The sequence below is a fragment of the Staurois parvus genome, unplaced genomic scaffold (genome assembly GCF_062004578.1).
Source record: "Staurois parvus isolate SC_StPar_1 unplaced genomic scaffold, SC_StPar_1.0 ptg000052l, whole genome shotgun sequence".
Lineage (NCBI taxonomy): Eukaryota > Metazoa > Chordata > Amphibia > Anura > Ranidae > Staurois > Staurois parvus.
The window spans coordinates 3,342,079-3,362,860 of record NW_028317848.1 but is presented as its reverse complement, the minus strand read 5'-3'; the positions used below and the strand labels follow the sequence as shown (position 1 = coordinate 3,362,860).

At 41.1% G+C, this 20,782-nt stretch overlaps 1 protein-coding gene across 1 annotated transcript in view; it reads left to right on the top strand.

Moving 5' to 3' along the window:
• The window catches only part of LAPTM4B (lysosomal protein transmembrane 4 beta), a 140,557-nt gene that overhangs the window by 57,995 nt on the left and 61,780 nt on the right, over positions 1-20,782 (top strand). The gene's annotated exons all lie outside the window — the stretch shown is intronic.

The following is a 20,782-nucleotide window of genomic DNA, read 5'->3' as shown; positions in this document are numbered from 1 at the left end:
TTCTTCTTTTCATTCTTCTCATTCTTCTTTTCATTCTTCTTCTCATTCTTCTTTTCATTCTTCTTCTTCTTCTTTTCATTCTTCTTCTTCTTCTTTTCATTCTTCTTCTTCTTCTTTTCACTCTTCTTCTTCTTTTCATTCTTCTTCTTCTTCTTCTTCTTCTTCTTCTTCTTCATCTTCTTCATCGTGCCCCGTGACTGCCCAAATGATTCTTCTTCTTTTCATTCTTCTTCTTCTTCTTTTCATTCTTCTTCTTCTTCTTTTCATTCTTCTTTTCATTCTTCTCATTCTTCTTTTCATTCTTCTTCTCATTCTTCTTTTCATTCTTCTTCTTCTTCTTTTCATTCTTCTTCTTCTTCTTTTCACTCTTCTTCTTCTTCTTTTCATTCTTCTTCTTCTTCTTCTTCTTCTTCATCTTCTTCATCGTGCCCCGTGACTGCCCAAATGAGTGAAGTGTGCGGTGATTCTAAGATCGACGGCACTCATCTGCATGTCATACTGACTGACAGTATTATTTCTCTTCCCCAGCAGACTCCAAGGGCATTTAAATTAAAGGTACAGTGTTCTGCACTAATATAAAGGCTCTCTGAAGCCTAGAAACCCTTTTAATAAGTTAAATTTGCAGCGAATAAATTCGCATCGAATCGAATTTATTCCGCAAATTCGGCGAATCAGCCGAATCGAATTTTTGAATAATTCGCTCATCTCTACCTTTCATGCTTGAGAGGAGGAAGCAGGCAAGTATGATGTGCAATGCAGCTATATGAGCACATACGATAGTGGGCTCTCTGTACTAAATGAGGTGAGTCATAGGAATAGTCACTGATTTACATGCAGTACATCCAAAAGTTGAGTCTATGTTAGGCAAGTCATCAACTGTACTTTATTGAGGACCATGGTGAAGACATGGCTATCTGAGCAGGGGTGGACTGACCATTTGGAAACTCGGGCACTGCCCGAGGGCCTGGGGTCAGTAGGGGGCCCCATGAGATGCCCCTGGTACCTTTTTCATAGGCTTTTTTGAGTTTGGGCAAGGACACAGGGGCCCCATGATCCCCTATTGCCCGGGTGGCCCCATGAGTTGTCAGTCCATCCCTGTATCTGAGTAGATGAACGTTTCCTACTGGACACAACAGGATGCTGCAACTTTTATGATTAGTGGCCCAAACCCCAAAAAATTAAGATTTGTTATGTTATAAAGAAGATTTAGAAATGTAATTATGCTTAAGTATTACCCTCAAAAATGCACCTTTTTCAAGAATTCCTCATGAAAAATGATAGTTTGCTTCCTGGAATGTGACTTCTGTGCCTACAGCCTCATAGCTATACATCTGCAGTGTGAGATCTAAGGTCTTACTGCCTCTGTCTGCCAGTCTTTGAAGATACAGACTGGGATTTGTTGATGTCACTACTGTGCTGCTCACTGTTCTCCATGCTGGAGGCTTGGACATGAGGAAGAAAAGCCCTTCCTCTACAAAGATGCCCACCTCCACACAAAGAAACAGTGCAGAGCAAGGCATGGTAAGTCAGTAATGGAGGAAGATCAGCTGCAAGGAGACCACAAGCAATACTGATGACTAGTCCTTTGCCCTCTTACGTTTTTGGGCACATCTTCCAGAGTTCAGTTTTTCTTAACTGCTGAATAAGCAAATATTGTCTAAATATATAAATCATGTGTATTCCTTCTGGAATCTTGGTGTGCTTTGTGTATTTCTTCGAGATCAGTGCCGTAATCCAGCTTGAAATGTTTCCTCAGTGCAGGCGCTTCCTGTACTGAAGAACGGTCACTGCTGCACCATCTCTGTGGAAACTGGTCTTGTATCTGCCCCCCTCCTGTAGTTTTCTGCAGGCAGCCTGTAATGTGTGGGAACTGGTGGGGTCTTCCCATAACTCTGCTTTATGTACAGGCTATGTAGAACACAGTGATGATGTCACTGCTACCTTTACGGTAATAACTGGGTTTGCACAGGCCATTTATACCTTTATATACTTCGTACTGAGGAATATATTTTAAAGAACGTTTTTGTGCCTGGATTTCAGGTTTAAATAATTGATTAAAAGAAAAAATATATTCCTGCGCCAATAAATGAATAAATAAATCACTCTTCTAAATTGCTGCTGTACAAAAATTGTGAATACACAAACAAGTAAAATGTGAAAAATAAACAGCGCAAAATAGATATTATTAAATAACAAAATATCAAAACCCCATATCACTTAATACATATTTGTGTCAAAAAACTCATTAAAAGTCCCTTGTGGTGCAAAAGGGGACGTCTTGAGAACGCCCGATGAGAGGGGCGAAACGCGTTGACGCATTTCCGGTCCATTTGCTTTACGTCTGACGTCACTTCCGGTGAGTGGAGCGCACGCCGAGCGGTGCGTTCCAGCGGCCATTTTGTGGGATTCGTGTTGAATATTGGTTAAGTCTCTGCCTCATCTGGCTGCATTGATGTGGGAACCCTGGAGGATTTGCTGGCTGTGATTATCTGGCTGTCTTGGGCCCAATAAATGTGCTTTTATTATTCATTTGAAATGTGAGTGGCCTGGAGTTTGTTCTATATAGGATTAGAATGATCTTGGCAATATTACACTATGTAAGTTTTTTTCTCTGAGAACACGGTGGAGGAAGCGAGGAGACCACGGTGAGGACCTGAAAGAGGATCTTATCTTTGGGAGGCTAATTTTGAGTGGATGGAAAGAGGGCGTGGGATTCCCTATTAAAATCCCAAAGGCTCTACATTCACCTTAATCTGGTGAGTGCATTTGATGTTGGTGTGCACGGGTGAAAGGTGGAAGGCTAAGAATTTTATTTGGAGGTCTTTATTTTGCACCACAAGGGACTTTTAATGAGTTTTTTGACACAAATATGTATTAAGTGATATGGGGTTTTGATATTTTGTTATTTAATAATATCTATTTTGCGCTGTTTATTTTTCACATTTTAAATAATTGATTGTTTCTGTCTGGCGTGTCTTATATCACATTTATGTAAAAGTGGAGAAAATTAACCTTAAATGTTTAAGCTACACTCCAGGCAAAAAAAAATGCATTTAAAGCGTTATTAAACCCAAAATCAAGCATTTATTATATTGCAGCTTACCAGTTGTTCGATGTGATACCTGCATTTGTTTTCTTTTTTTTGGCTTTCTTTCCTTTTTTTCACCTGTGATCTGACCAGTAAATCTGTTGTTTTTCAACAGAACAAGCTCCCCTACAAATGTATCAGTTACAGGGATGAGACAAAACATTCAACACTGGCAGGGGTAAAACATCTATTCCAAAAGGAAAAAACTGTTTGCTGTTATTGCTTATAAAGTATTAGGTTGAGTTTGGCTTCAGTTTGTTAGTGTATCTAAATCTGCTAGAACATCTAACACTCCCCTCCCCTTAGACTGACAATCAAGGCTGCTGTTAAAAACAACAAGGCCCCATACAGCCAATCTGAAAGGGCCCCCCTCCCAAAACAAAAAACAAAACAGTTTACTATGCTTCAGTTAGGAATGAACACAGTGCGTGATCAATACTGATCACTCATTGTGTTCATTCAGGAAAAGACGGAGCTAGTAAATGTGACATATTTAGAGGACCTTTCATCCTGAAGCATCCTATTGTCCGCTTGTAGCTGCAGGTGGGAAGTAGAGGACGGAAGCCGGAAGCACTGCGGCGGTGGGGGGCCTGGGAAGCAGGGGAAAACATATGGTGCACAGGGAGGGTGATGGGTGTGGTGGGGGGAAATGACTGGAACTGATCCCCTGTATGGCTCTCTCTGTAGCAGCTGAAAGCTGACCAGGGAGTGGAGAAGAAGCCAGCTTTCAGCTGCTGCAGAGAGAGCCATACTTGGGATCGGTTCCAGTAATTGCCCCCCTTTCATGCCAATCACCCTTCCTGCCCACATCTGACTCATCACGTTGCCTGGGACCCCCTGATGGCCTGGGCCCCGTACAGGAGGACTGCTGGTACCTCCTTATCCATGGCCCTGCTGGCAATGCTGCTGTCTAAATGTGCCTCCTGTGCTTCTTCATCCATGGGCACTATAATACTGGAGATGTGTTACTGGCCAGATCACCACCAGGGAAAAAAGCCTAAAAACAGAGAACTAATGCAGCCACCACATCTAATGATTGGTAAGCTACAATATATTACATTTTGGGTTTGATGCCACTTTATTGTGTTTCTACTGAAGAGCTCCAGGTATAAGTATGGCCTTTATCTTCTATAGTCAGAGGCTATGTATCCTATAAGTTTGAAAAGCTCAGTTTCTAAGGATGCAAACATTCAGGCAGATATATTTTCAAGTTCTAAGCTCTGGGAGGGAGGCATTGTGTGACAAGAGGTTACAGTCCTACCGAGATCACTGTGAAAGGCCTGCTGAATCTGCAGCAAATAACACAAAGTTCAGATTATAAGTAGACTGAGTTGAATTTTCTGACTTTAGTACAATTGCAGTGTTTCCTGAACTTTAACAGTTCATGTTTTTTTCTTGCTTCCTGGCATTGCTCTCTATAGAGGTTAATTTATGGTAAGATCCCTATCATCTATCCAAGGCATCAGTTGTGTGCTAGATTCTGCATTGATTTTGTACCACTTTGCGTAGACGGGATCATTATCATTCTGTTTCCTGATGCGGGGTAATCACTTGTGATTCAGTCTGTGTATTACTGTTCATACAGTGCCTAATGGAGTGCTGTGTCAGCTGCGGGGCTTGCTTTGTCCTCTGGATGCCTCTTCCACCTTTTCATGTATCCTTACATCAAAGCACAGACCCAGCAAAGCCCCTAAGGGATCTCTTTGTCTTTTCTGCTTTTTGTGTTTTATCTGTGTCATTTATTGAAAAAGAGAATCCTACCAAACATTTTCCTTTGTCCTTATCATCGTGACAATGTCACATTCCATAAAACAGCGAAGTCATGTTTTTTTTCCATATTCACAAGAGAAATTGTCATTTTTTAAGATATTTTGCACAGTGTTTGTTCTTCGCCTCCTACTGCTTGTTCAACACTGGAGTGGAGTCCCTGCCTTTGGGCTTGTGTGACTTTTGTTATGAAATTGTTGCATTTTTGTGACTGTAAAATTCAATTTGCATTTATCAACTTATGACTTGCAGCCATATATGCAAAATGGGAGGACACAGGTGTATAGTAAAATAGAACATGATCTTTTGTGTGTTTAATTAAAATGTTAGCATAGTAATAGGGGCAATCTTATTCAGCAAAGCACATTGATGCTGCTCAAGAAATGGGCACAGTGACACTCCACTTTTCTGTACATTTTTTATATAGATTGTTTTCAATAGTTTTATTGCAGACATTTCCACAGTAGGAAACACGCATAATGGAAATCATAATGATCATGACTGTTGGTAGTAAGCAGGAAGGTATTACCATACATGTGAACCAAGAAATTATAATAGAACATAGCAAAGTATAACTAACGTGTAGATAACATCACCAAAAGCCGTAATAGTACTTCATGTCAAAAAACTGCAGGCTGAATAGGAACTTATGTCAAGGGTGAGATATCAAGGTAATAGAAATGCAGGAAAAGGTCACCAGCTTCCCATCACACAAGGTCTTGAGGACAGATTGGGAACTCACTCAAACAATAGGGATAGGGGTCCAGGAATGAAACAGGGAGAAGGACTAACAACAAGTTGGGAGAAAAAGCAAAGGAAGAAAAGGTTGGAAAAGGTGGGAGGACAGCCAAGAGAGGAAAGGGATGGTAGGAAGGTACACCAGACAGTAGAGAACTGTAGGACCCCAGCTTGAAGAAGTCAAAAGAGGGAATAAGAGGGAGGCATATGAATAAGGAAAGAAAAGTTTGACATGGAACTGGCCAGGAAAGAGCTTTAAAAGTGACCAATGGAATAGGGTTCAGCCATCCATATTCTGTTTAACTCCGCCATGAAGGAATATTTAATCCAGTAATACCAGGTAGACTGGAACTCGTCATTAGTTCCCTTAAAGGAGCTAATTGGATCCTTCAAATATTTAATGTCCTCCACTGCTTTATGGACAGGGGAGATGCAGACTTCCACAGAGCAGGGACACTCACTGCATTAACTAAATGTCTCACAACCACATTTTGACAGAGACTGTAATTTGGTGTAAAAGAAAAAAAAACAGGAGTTTTTGGCACTCAGCAATGAACTTCTGAACTGTAGAGACCTGTGCCCAAAAACGACTGAAGAACAGATAATCACCAAAAGATGTGTAGCATGTCACCTGTCACTAATCTAATCCTCCTGATCCATATTTATTTCTTCCGGGGCTGACGTCTGCTTATGACAAAATGTGTCGTGTGGAGCCTCCCTTGTGACGTCATCACGTAAGAGCTCCCCATTTATGCTGTTTAGTGCTGTTTGATGGTTTTAATGAACACTGGAAAGTTTATGATGTTTGTAAGTGCGTTCCTCTTTTTTTAATAAACGGTATATAAACTATCTGCACTATGAGGGGCACTTTTTTAATTTTACATTATTATTATTATTATTATTATACAGTATTTATAAAGCGCTAATAGTTCGCTCAGCGCTGTACATTACAAAGGGGGACAGAACATGTGACAACAATACCAATACAATGCAAAACATGAGGGGATTGAGGGCCCTGCTCTTTCGAGCTTACAATCTAGGAGGGAGGGGATGGGTGCACAGGAGGAGATAGCTGTGGGGGATGGAGTGGTAGGAAGAGTGGAGGAGGTCGGCAAGTTAGCAGGGGGTGGGGTAGGCTTCCCTGAAGAGATGGGTTTTCAGGGTGCACCTAAAGGAGAGGAGAGTAGGTGATAATCTGATGGGTTGGGGAAGGGAGTTCCAGAGGATGGGTGACACCCTGGAGAAGTCCTGGAGGCGGGCATGGGAGGAGGAGCATATGTAATTTTACATGAACATATGCTAACTTTGTGAGATCAGGATGGTCTGAAGAGCTTTGATGATACATGTGGTCTGGCTTGAGATACAGGGGTCTGGATTGGATGTTTTATAACAAAGCGTATGTTGACCCCCTGTAACCGAGGGGTCAAAAAATCTGGTAAACCTCCACCTTGTCATCACGGTTGTGCAGAGTTCACATTGTTGGTTATATAAGTTGGAATGAAGATTTTGAATCATTAACCATATAAGGGGACTGTTATTTATACCCCAATAGGGACTGTCACATATATGTTAATTATTTTGCACTTTAATTTTTTGTATTGGTTTACTTTTGAGCACTTTAGTCACTGTTTACATTTGTGTATTTATAAACTATTTTTTGTGTATATCACTTTATTGTATTATAGCATAACACAAGATATTTATTTATAGACTTGAAAACAATAGCCTGCAATGCAAATTCCTCCATCCATGCTGTTTAGTGTAGAGGAAGGAATCTATTGATTTTTGCTTCAAAGAGCAATCTCAGGAAAACAATGAGAGCCTTTAGATGTCATAGAATGCCCACAGATGCTTTCTTCGAAAACCACATTGTACTGCTTTGTCACTACTAGAGGCAAACACAAGTAAGTGATTCAGGCCATCAGAATTTGCCCATTGGTGAATTATCAGATTTGGGTGATATAACTAGTTCTGTCTTGCTAGGTTTTCAGTCCGTATGTCATATTTAGTGAGTCTCACCGTCTACGCTTTCCAAATATGACTATTTATAAAATCCTGTAACTTGCAGTTAATTTCCCTTAAAAAGGAGAAGTGGTAATAAATATCGCCCCAGATATCATTTTGTGCTGTCCTTGTTCTACACGCACCTCAAGACAGTTTTTCATTAGCTCTAAGTAGATATTGGCCGTCAGCGCAGCTCCATTAGTGCAGCCTAACACGATTTAATGCGCAGCACTCATTAAGAAAGTGGGAGGACTGTAAATCTCACTTACTGCAAATTCCTGAAAGCAGAATTCATAATAGAAAGTGGAGGGCGATAAATTTTCCCTACTGTGAATCAGACTAGAGCTATTAAACCAGCCCCAATAATTCCATCTGGTAAAGGGAGACACTTTATGGCCATTAAAAGTCAATAGAATATCTGTGACAATGAATGAGTGTGTGGACCATTGGGGTCAGGAGTCTAGGAGGTGTTTCCTGTATTGGAATTGTAATAATAGGTCTATATTCTGTATAGGGTCAGGTGTCTTTCGATGTTGGAATACTGTATATTTTAGTCCTGTACTTAAAATCAATGTTTTGTATTAGAAACATAGACAGTGACTTCTATGCCCTATAGTAGGTCCTCCTTGTGGACAGTGAACAACATTAGACTGCCCACACTGTATTTACTGCATAATGTTACTAAAACACTGATAATGCATTAGGGACTGTTAAAGAGACCCTGTTGGGAGACCATTTATTTTTAAAACAATCTTTCCATAAGAATATAGGAGGTGTGACAATTTAATTCTGAGAATGCCTGTGGTCTAGCACTATGGTGTTGAGTCACACAGCCATTTGAACTCGACATGTTCTAGCTTTTACTCGCCTGGGTCGCAGACAAGTTGACTCAGTCTTTACGGAGTAGTAGAAGAAATAACACGTGTGTGCATTGCACTGTTGGTGGAAAAAGAGTGACCAGAATCTGGAGCATCATCAAATTTTATGTGAAAATTGAAACATTAGCAATGTTACAACAGGCTTATGGTTAACATTCCATGAAGAAATCAAGTGTTTTTGAATGGCATAGGCGGTTAAAGAAGGGGCGGGAAGATGTCCGTAAGGATGTAAGATGTGGGTGGCCAAAAATGCGAAGGAAGGATACAAATGTGCAAAATGAAAAGGTTATGGAAATCTATTCTGAGGAAAAGACCAGAGCTCTGGCTTGACAAGTGGATTCTCCACCACGACAATGCTCCAGCACATGATGCTTTAAGCAGGTTCCTGGCCCAGATATTCATTCCGAAACTTGACCAACCACCATATTCTCCTGAATTAGCACCCTGCAACTTTTGGTTGTTTCCAAAATTATAAAATGCCCTAAAAGGACACAGATTTGATGACATTGCAGACATCCAGTGCACCATGATAAAATTACCATGTAGCGTTCTGGAAAACAAGTTTCAGGAATGTTTCCTGCATTGGCACAGTCGTCTAGAAAAGTATGTCACTTCACAAGGGGACTACTTTGAAGGTGACAACAGCCGCTAGTTCATAAGCAACCAAAGAGTTTTCTTTACAGTGCATTCCAGAAATTAAATTGTCACTCCTCGTACGTGCATTTACCATAATTTACACTGTATATGTTATCTGCCAGTTAAAGCCTTTCTTGTATAGATATCCAAAAGCTCTGAGACTGCTGCTGGATGCCACCGTCCTGAATATGTTGTCATCGGCCCCAGCAGACCCATTTACTCCATATATGTTGGGCTGCAGTAGACAGCCTTGCCCAGTGCAAACCCAATACATAGTCAAGGCAATTTGCCTTATGCCCTGTAAGTCCAGTTCACAGCATTGAGGATGAATGAAATGTCATTTTATGACATTTTATTAAAATTACAAAACAAGAGAGATATACACAGTGCCCTGAGTCATAATAATACATCACACCGCTTCTTCATAGCACACACCAGTGGTCAAGTGTTATACACCCTATAGTATTACCCTGACCCAGGGGCGGACTGACAACTCATGGGGCCCCCGGGCAATAGGGGATCATGGGGCCCCTGTGTCCTTGCCTAAACTCAAAAAAGCCTATTAAAAAGGTAGCAGGGGCATCTCATGGGGCCCCCTACTGACCCCGGGCCCTCAGGCAGTGCCCGAGTTTCCAAATGGTCAGTCTGCCCCTGCTCTGACCTCTTCCTCCAGCAGATATATAACAAGTTATGTAGGGGGAAGAGGAGAGGGGCCAATGAGAGAGCATAGAGAGTAAATAGACACTCCCAGAAAAGGAGAGGGGCCAATAAGAGAGCTCAGAGAGTAAACAGCCACTCCCAAAAGAGCAGAGGGGCCAATGAGAGACTGCAGAGAGTAAACAGACACTCCCAAAAGAGGAGAGGGCTATAACATGCAAGGAGGGGGTGTGCTGGGGATTTCTAGCAATTCAAAGGCAAGTGAATTAAAAAGAATTTATGGAAAAAAAACACTTCAAGTAAGTAAAAAAAACCTTGATTTTTCTGTGCTTTTACCTGCAAATGATATTTGGTAGACATTTGGTAACAGGGTTTTTTTATGCACTGACACTATTATATTAATGCTAAGAGGTCATTAACCTCTTCCCGCCGACCACGGAAGTTGGCCTTTATCCTTGGGGGCCGCATAAATGTGTATCTCTCTTTTTTTGCTGGGAGTGCGCCCTGCAGCCAACAAAGAGACTTTGCAACAATCTCATACTAACGATTGGGACCCAGGACTCCAGGTCATGGGTCACCTGATCTCTGTGATTTAATCTGATTGGCTATCACAGTGTCAGCTCCTGTGTTTACTTCGTTGGAATGAAGGGAAATATACATTCTGTTCTTGTATGACAAGAAGATACAACAAACAAAAGTGTGTAAAAAAATTAGATTAAATTAAAATAAATTAAAAATAAAGAAAAAATTAGCTAGATTAAGGTTTGATGTAGGTCAGTGCCAGGGTTGGTGTTAGGGAAGAGTCAAATATCAAGGTCACAGGTCAAAGGTCACAGTTAGTATATTTTTGGTTTAATTGATTTAAAAAAGCATTTTTTAAAATTAGTATCAGTGTCAGTGTATTTTTGGTAGGATAAAAAAAGGCAAAATGTTCACCATTGTTTCTGGGTCCTACTATGGGTATGAACAGCAACTAATATACACATTTGTGGTGTCACTGCGATTGTTCATGCATAAGGAGAATTTATTTTGGGTTGTTCTTTGGTGGTAGGTTATAGTAGCAGCAAGAAATATACAGCCAAATTAAAGAAAACATTTTTGTTTACTATTTTGGGCCAGTTTTTCTTTGATAATAAAAAAAAAGCAGGAGATATCCATTAGCATTTACCACCAAAGGAAAGCCCAATTTGTCCTAAAAAAACAAAACAAGGTATAATCCACCTGGATGCACAAAGTAGTTGCGATATGTACAGTTTTACTAACATGTCAGTCGCAAAATTGTGTTTAGGCATTAACATTTGTTTTACCCTCAGTCACTAAGGGGTAAAGTGGCCCTTGCATTAAAATACAAGGCCCCCTCTCCCCTAATTAAAAAAAAAGCCCAGAGAAAGTCGTAAAAAAAAAAAATTAAAAAATATTTACAACTTCCAGCAGGCTCTCCTAGCCAACATTATTGGGCCTTCTTGAAACATCCTGAGAAAACTGAGAATCCCAAATCACATGAGAATTTGATGAGTGTTGGAGCATCTTTTTGTGAAGTTTGCTATCCTCCACTTTCCCAGGATTCCAACGTGGGACCAAGTGATGTAATGGCCATCGTTAGGCAGCAGGGGTGTTAGGTAAGAATTTTTTTTGACATTTTTCTTTCAAAGTTTTTTTATGCCTTTCACAGAGCATTTGTAAATCCTTCCATGACCAAAGTTCACTGATGCCTGGATGCCCTGGTCAAATGTAGCAGCATCAACATATGTTAACAATACATTTATTCCTAAATAATTACTATAATTTGTATTAGGGACATGATTTTATTTAGTACACTGCTTTTATAAAAACCCTGCTTTATTTTTCTTATTCCTCTTCTTGTTCTTCTTCCTATTATTATTAGGTCCTGGTAGAATTGTGCACATATTCCCGGGTATATATAGTTATTTATAGATACCGCCAGATGAATGTTGCAGCAAAGTCCCATTGCAGGAGCCCATAAGGATGATGCAGTGTCTGTCTTTGTGTTGGAGACCTGAAGACAAGATCTGCAGTGATGAGGAGACGCTCCAGCTGTTGCCCAACTAGTCTGGAAAGCAGTCCTAGTTATCTGGCAAAATTGTCTCTTCTGTTCTTGTATTAGTAGCATGGACAGGATATCTGGTTGATATCTCCATTCTCTCTCCACTTCCTCCTTCTAGGATCTTTTCCCAACAACCCCTGTTCTGTCCTCCTTATGTGTGAAGGTACATAGCTTGACAGACAGCTAAACCTTTCTCGGCAATGAGTTGACAAAGAAGCAACGTCCAACTTTGTCTTTATTGCAAAGATATAAGAGGTGAAACTGAGGAACAGAAAATAAGGCGCTTAGTAACACTGTCTGCCATGTGACAAAGCATATTATACATTACAGTAAGGCAATGCACATATAAACACATGTAAGACATGTAGGTTACATAAAACACAGATGCATAAGATATAGACATGTGTGTAGACGTACCGACGATGCTATTGTGAGCCTGAATGTGAGGGTTGGATCCTACCAGCAGCGTGGTTACCACAGGAATGGAGTCTGTGATGAGGAAATGGCTGCTATGAGCAGGGCTGATGATGTAATCAGAGTTCATAGGCTACAAGCTATGGAAGCTGAAATGGGTCAAACTTCTACTGTGAAAAGATGCAGTGTATACAAACAGCCACTAGATGGAGCAGTTACACAATGAACAGAGAATTACAAACTGATAAGGCATACTAATAATGCCTAATTAACAAAGAACAAATTGCTGAAGGCATGACAACCCCTGAGTAAGGGAGTGACATAAGTTTACATTACAGTGTCACACTAGCAGCAGATCCCTGAAACTGCACAGACAGGTTTTTATTTTGTAAAAGTGATCTATGCTTTTAAATATTTATTTATTTCAGGTACTTATATAGTGCTGTCAATTTACGCAGCGCTTTACATATATATTGTACATTCACATCAGTCCCTAAACCTCAAGGGGTGTACAATCTAAGGTCCCTAACTTACATTCATACATACACATACTAGGGCCAATTTAGACAGGAGCCAATTAACCTACCAGCATGTCTTTGGAGTGTGAGAGGAAACCGGAGTACCTGGAGGAAACACATGCAGGCACAGGGAGAACATGCAAACTCCAGGCAGGAGGTGCCGTGGCTGGGATTTGAACCAATGACCCTAGTACTGCCAGGTGGAAGTGCTAACCATTTAGCCACTGTGCTGCCCACAAATATAAGATATGTCTATGACTATAGAGTGTAAATATTGCCTGCAGGGCTGTCTAATGGGCCCATTATTTGCTCTGCATTTGTTGACTGAAGATCAAGGTAGCACCACCTCTATCAGGAGAAGAGTGCAGGACTTTTCCCTTCATTGTAACATTTAGCTGCTTCTCTGTTTAATCTGAAGTCTATATACAACCCAGACTATTTACTTTATAGCAGAAAGTAAGATTTCTGAAACCTCTTTCAAACTAGCCTTGTCACCTGCTGGCTGCAAGTAGTAAATTTGAAGAGTTTATATGTAATATTTCACATTTCCCTGAACAAATAGAAATGTAAGAAATTATTTTATCATCCTGGACATAATACATTAAAATAGAAAATATATGTAGAAACACAACAGAAAACCTGTAATGAGAGAAATAGGGAGGCTGATCTGATCATGTCGTTTGCCTGGCTGACTTTGGCTTCAAATATTGTGTTCCAGAATGAAGATGTAGACTAGGAAAATTAAGTCAAAATTTATGATCTGCATACCAGTTTCATGTCAGTGTTAATCAATGCCTTACATCACCATTAAAGCCGGGGACTGGTGATTTCCGAAGGACAGGTCAGCATTGACAGCCTCTAGAGTTTTTCCTTTAAGATACCCGATATTCGATGTCAGCGTTACACTGCATAAGTGCTGTACAGATCTACAATTTCAAAGGTTAATTATTCACACACTACCTGGCAAGTGTGTCAGAAAGGATTAACAATTTAAAATATTTTTCTTTTTTTTATGGCCATCCTTTGTTCACCTTGAATCTCTGCTCTGAACATGCCCAGGGCACTGTGCATAATGATTAGGATCCAACTTGCTAAAGATATCACGTTGAGGCTGAAAACCTTTGTGTACACATCTGATGGGCTTCTAGTGATCCTTTCAGTTGTTCTCCAGGTTTCTTCATTTGCAAAGTGATACCTGATACCCCATGATTACGGTTTTAAACCCTCCAACCCCCCCACAAACACAAAAAATAAAAAGTACATTTAGGAATATATGGTTGTCAAAGTTTTGCTTCTTTGTCACCTTTCCATCACCAACCTGCTGACTAAACAATGAAGTAACTGCACAGTAATATTTTGTCTTCTTCTGTTCTGTAAGTAAGCTCCCAGTGTGACATATACACTCTCACCCTCACCCTGTACAGCTCCCCAGATGACAATCTAGGCCCCAGCAGACTGAGAGTGATTGTCACTGGGGCAGCATAACTAAGCATTTAACCTTTTACACTCATGCTTTGTTGCCACCATGTTTTAGCGAAAACACGCACCACTCATAACATCCACTGTTGCAATTCTGACCATTAAAAAAAAAGTCCATATCACTCACTACCACTCGCTGCCATGTTCGGGACAGGAAAATAACAGAATTTACACTATGGTAACTTCTTGAGTGGTATATCACTTGATTTCTAAGTACAACCAGGCCCGTGGATAAGAAGCTACCACCATTCCTCCTGTACGGGGCCCAGGCCAGCAGAGGGGCCCAGGCAGCTGGGTGAATTGGAAGTGGGTCGGGAGGATGATCGGCAATTACTGGAGCCGATCCCCTGTATGGCTCTCTCTGCAGCAGCTGAAAGCTGGCTTTTTCTCTTCTCCCTCCCGCTGGCTTTTAGCTGCTGCAGAGAGAGCCATTTGGGGTTCGGTTCCAGTAATTGCCCCCCCCACCACACCCATCACCCTCACTGTGCAACATACATTTTTCCTTGCTGCCCTGGCACCCCCTGTGTGTCCCTACCTCCGCAGTGCTGCTGGCTTCCTTCCTCTCCTTCCCACCATCACAATATGATCCTACAAGAGTGGGGGAAGGGGCTAGTAAATATTTCACGTTTAGCCCCTTCCTTTCCTAAATGAACACAATGAGTGATCGGTACTGATCACCCACTGTTCATACCTGAAGCATAGTAAACTATTTTTTTTGGGGGGGGGAGGGCCCAGTCAGGTTGGCTATATGGCGCCCCATGGTGTCTAATAGCAGCCCTGAGTACAGCATTCAGAAATTCACGATTTCTAAATATCATTGTAATGAGAGAAAAGAAAAAATGTGCAGGAAATATATTACAAAATAGAAATAAGAAATTGGAAAATTAAAGGACTTTAAGAATAAAAATTCTTAAGTGGCATTTACCTGGTCTTTGTTTTAGTGTAGAGTTCAGATTGCTTGCAGAGTAAGCCCAATTTGATGTTTGAAAGAGTCACTGGCCCTCAAAAATAACACTTAGTATTCCTTAATAGTTGCAATGGTAAGATAAGAGCTTGCAGCTTCCAAAGCAAGAGATGTTCCTTGACACTTGACAGAGGGTGTTCCTTGACACTTGACAGAGGGTGTTGCAGAATTATCTCCACCCAACAGGGGCGGACTGACCATTTGGAAACTCAGGCACTGCCCGAGGGCCCGGGGTCAGTAGGGGGCCCCATGAGATGCCCCTGGTACCTTTTTCATAGGCTTTTTTGAGTTTGGGCAAGGACACAGGGGCCATATGATCCCCTATTGCCCGGGGGCCCCATAAGTTGTCAGTCTGCCCCTGCCACCCAATCAAAGGATTTGAGGGGTGTGCTATAGGTGTGCTGGAGTGTTTTATTATGACCAGTAAACATACCCTTAAAGCGGTTCTAAACTCAAAAGGTTTTGTTGCCTTAATGCATTCTCTACATTAAGGTAAAAAACTGTCCAATACCTTTTCCTCCTCCAAATCCATAAACACTTACCTCTCACACTTCAATGCTGTCCCAGCTGCAGCACCATTGCTCCCTCTTCCTGGTCTCACAGAAGCAGCAGGAGCTGTTGTCAGTGAAATCCCGTGAGAAGTGGGTAGGAGCAGGGGCTTGTCTATGGACTCACACAGCTCGGGAGCCTGCCCACACGGGTGCCCCCATAGGGCACACAGAGGAAGAAGGGGCTGACAGTGCTTGTTGGGGGACTCATGAAGAGGAGGTAAAAAAGCCGCTTTGCGCAATATTTTTACATAGAGTGAGTACGTATAACATATTTTTTTTCTATTTTAGCAAAAAAAAAAATGATATTTAATATCATTTTAATGCTAACATCCTGGGCACCTTTATATTTCTATATGACAAGATTTCACAATCTGCAAAACATTATATTAATTAGCAGAATCAAATTCTGAGTTATTACGATACAGTATATTGGAGGTCTGATGTGTCTTACTAGCCTTCTGAACCTTGTCATTTAGTCATGTTTGGTGTCTAACAGAATGGCATCTCCTACATTAATGTGACCACTTTTTAAGAATGCAACCCAGTTACAGATGTGTATTCCTTAAGCTGCTCCACAGACTGTTTATGACTTGACTATTTGTGACAGAGCCTCATTAGGATCATTTGCAGACCCTGTCTAGTGGAGGTTTATGATGTCCTACATACCTTCTACGTAGTCTGCTTTCTATCAGGTGTGCCTTAATTTAGACTGTGGATTGTTAAATGTGGTACCTTACATGGTGCCTAAAATAGATATGAGATTTAAATCTGACCATTTTTTATATAAGGTGACTGTCACAACAGTCCAGCCCATAGACAGGTGACCCTTGCCAGTCCTGTCGGAGCAGGCAAAGGTTACCTTTCTATGGGACCACTATGACTTGTACAGGCTCCCACTGACTGATTGGCTGGGGGGAGTGGGTTGTCTACTTATTTTATATATCAGTACATTTGGTAGACCCCCTTTTTGCTAAAGGCAACAGCCAAAAACAAAAAGTGCAAGTCCCTTACAGATGGTGATGTTAGATGCAGTCCACATTACAGAATTGGTAATGGATCAGCAATGGATAATAACAGTGGTAACAAGCCAATGGTCCAGATCAGCACAGTCACGGTGAGTGCACATGTAGTCCAAACAGCTCACCAGGCATCCAAGGCCTGGGCAGTCAGGTAGTCACAGACATACACACCTCTATCCAGAGCAAGAGCAAACAGACAAAGTTGACAGGTACATTTCAAGTCTATCTGGTATCTGGGCAGAAATGAAACTTCATGCATGCTGGAGGTGGGAGTGGAAATGGCCATTTGGGGGGGTCAGCAGCAGCTGTTGGTTGCAGCTTTATGAAGAGATACTGAGCTTAGCATATCAATAAGCCCAAAGTGCAGGAACTCACAGATGCTATCTCCTGCATAGTTGTCAATATGTGAAACACCTTGAAAGGATCGAAAAGAAAAATGCCCGTCAACCACCTTGAGGCATAACCAGTAAAATGAATCAGTTTACATTGTATGGCTTGTAGTGTGAGATTTCCTCTATTGTTTTCAGTGGCAGTAATAGTGGCCCCCAGTATTGGTGTAGGTGGATAGTGTTAGTAATGTTAAACCCCCCAGTATTGGTGGGCAGTGGCAGGATTTTCAGTGCTGAATGCTGAAAGACAGAGAGCATCCAGCACATTGCTGCAGGTAGCTCCAGAGCACCCTTTAAGGGGAAGTACCCTATGTCAACTGTCCTTCCCTAAGAACACCTCTTGGTCAGGCATGAGCTTGAGGTTGTAGCCTTTCTTTAAAGTCCACTAATGAGAGCAATGTGCACAGTAGAGTGTTGAACTGTAGTACTGAGTAAAGGTCAGCAGATGGCAAAGGTTCCAGGCTAATGCACTTTCAGTGATCCCTGATCATTCATGTCTATACATTGATTGTTCAGATGTGCTACCTTCTGGCGATCATCTTTTAGCCCTGGTTCACATATCTGTGTTCCTGCGGGCCGTGTTTTGCATGGGTATGAGAGCCCATTCATTTGAATGGACTCCCGTGCCCCGTGACACGCAGGGAAGAAGTCCCTGCACTTCTTCTGAAAACACAGCTTACATGGGAACCTCGGTTCCCAGTATGGTTGCCTTTTCCAGTGCGGGCAACGTGCCATGAGAAATAATGGCACCCACCCGCAGGTTCGCATTCCTCTGTGTGGGTGGTGTGGCTGCACGGATGTTCGTGCGGATCCGCAGCGGCACCACCCGCACATATGTGAACCAAGGGACATGTAGAGGAACTTTAATTGGGGGAAGTTACCTCTCTCTATTATTTCTTATTACTATATATCTCACAGGATATACTTAAACAACCTAAACAATTTATTATGTTTTCATGCTTCACTGATGACAGCTTCAATTTTGAGGTTTACCTGTTCTTCATGGCTAGGTTCACACCTATGCAGTTTGCGTTTGATCTGTTCCTGCAGTGCGCTTTGCGTTGTGTGTTTTTGCACTTGCATTTTTGACGCGTCTTTGCCGCATTTTTGATGCATTTTTTTTCTTGTTGCTAGGCAGATTTAAAACGCATCAAAAACGCCGCAAAAAACGCACTAAATTATTTTCTGCAGTGTTTCCATTGACGTCTATAGAACCAAAAATGCAACTTTTTGCACTCAAAAAAGTCCCTGCGGTGATGTGAACATGCCCCATTGGAAATCATGTTAAATGGACTGTAGTTCGTTTTTGCAAAATGCTGCGGAAAATGTTTAGGTGTGAATTTAGGGTAACTGACAGCAGTAATACCAGTACAGCTGTGTTTCTGCTTTGAGCAATTTGTCTACAAGCTCAGGGACATTGATTAATGCCATCGGAAAGGTGGCAATTCAGCTTTTCTTTAGAATCAGATCAGACCAGCTTTGCCTGTTCTGCATGTAAACACATTTTTGGCTTAATTAACCAGAGTTAATGCTGTTCATATTATTTCTTGACTCGAGTTCTGCTAACAAAGAACATGGTTGTAAGAGTAAGTTATAGGTTATACCTAATGAAGAAAACATTTAAAAATAATGTTATTTTCTGAAACATACATACTGTAGCTGTACTGGTGCTAAAGGGAACAAAAGGTGCTTGCAATTTGCTATTTATGCCCTTTGGCCTTACATCCTGGCTGCACTGGGTGCGACTTAGCATGCGATTTGCATGTCATGCGACTTGCAAATCGTATACCAAGTCACACCCCATTGTCTGCAATTACAGCAGTCAAATCAGTGTGATTCCAGGTCAGAATGACAACGATTTCTAAAGTAGTACATGCACTACTTTTTGTGCGATTTGCATAGACATCTGTGTCAGATGTCTTGCAAATCACACTTGAAATTGACGGGTCCCCCGACTTTGAAATCGTTCGACTTCACTGTAAGTTGCACAATTTCAAAGTCGGGCTTGATGTGACCGGGGTATTAATCTGCTTATCAAACAAACCAACCTGCAGAAGATTGTGGTGGCAATACATGAGCAGTTTTGACACCTAAAAAAATAAGCAGTGGGAGATCTGCCCATCCCTTACCAAAATGTTGTACTTCTGGGACATCCGTGTTTTTTCTTCTGATCATAATTGACATGATAGGTGCATTTAAAAGAAAAAGGTAATGTGCACACAGATCAAATACACAAATATTAATTTCATTTACCCAATGTACTGTATTTAGTACCTCCCATCCTATTCCAACTGCTATATGAAAATTCTCTGTAAAAATGTATCTGCACTTTGTACTCCTAAGAACAACCACTTTCTGGAGGTAAATAATAAGGGATCCTCCTGCGCTCATGGGAATAATTGACAAAATACAGCTGCTGTCACTTAGCTGATACCAATAAGTGCAAAATAAAATTAAAAATTAGTGAAGCGCTTGTATCACATGAATACAATCATGTATCTCCATATAGTGTAATTATAAATCAAAGTGACCACTATATATAATAAATGTGTGTTGACTCCCTCTAGTGAAAAGAAAAAACTTTCTGGAGGTGGCTCCAGCATTCTATAAATTAGGTGAGTCAATCTGATTACTGTCCCCATTAAATTTACAATGCCTTCTTTAAAATTCAACCCTGATCATATTTATAGCTTAATTCTCAGAAATGTCCAAACCAAGAAGATGTTTATCTTGTTTTATAATCTGAAAGAGGATTAATAACAGGGATTGGAAAGGTGACCTTTCAAGGGTTGGCTACATGTATTTTTTTGGATGTCTGCCCAAGCTTAGTATTTTTTATGTGATGTATTGGCGGAAATGATGATATATGGCATCGTTGGGGTATATGCTGTCTATATGAAGGCGTTCTCATGATGGAACAGGTTTGTAAAATGTTATTGGCATTGCATTAATTTTGAAAATCTTTGCAGAGGAAAGTTTTTTTGGACCATGTTAAGCCAGCATACTAAAATGTGCATTTTATGACGATGCATTTACATCTGGGAGTCTGCAGAACATTTGGTTAAACTTCATGTCTACTTCTTTTAAATGACAATCCTATGTGGATGTATGATAGGGTCTTCCTCAGTCCCATCCATTTGTAGACAGTGTGAAGACCTTCATTCCACTAATGGTTTGTGTAGGTATAGCTGAATGTAGGACTTGCAATATCCGTTTCAGAAGCAGAGGGACCCACATTTGTAATCTGCAAAATATGCAAGTTAGGATGGCCGCACACGTCGCTGGAAATGCCAGTTCTATCTGTGAACGGCGTATGGAGCTAAGTGTACCAACCTGACGTGGTGTTACCTTTTCTATTTGAAATTTGCAATGACTTATTCCAGAAAACAGTAGCCATAAGAGTTCCCAGAAATGGTATGGAGCCTGGAAGTTGAAGGTGGGCCTATTGGAGCTATTGATGCAATTTAAACATAAAAAATCTGTGAGGATAACACAAATCCATCACTGTATTATTGAAACAGTTCTGCACTCAAAAAGAATACTTTCCCCCATTGTACGCATATTTACCCCCCCCCCCCACAGGGAGGTTTATTCACTTTTTCTTTTATCCAACCT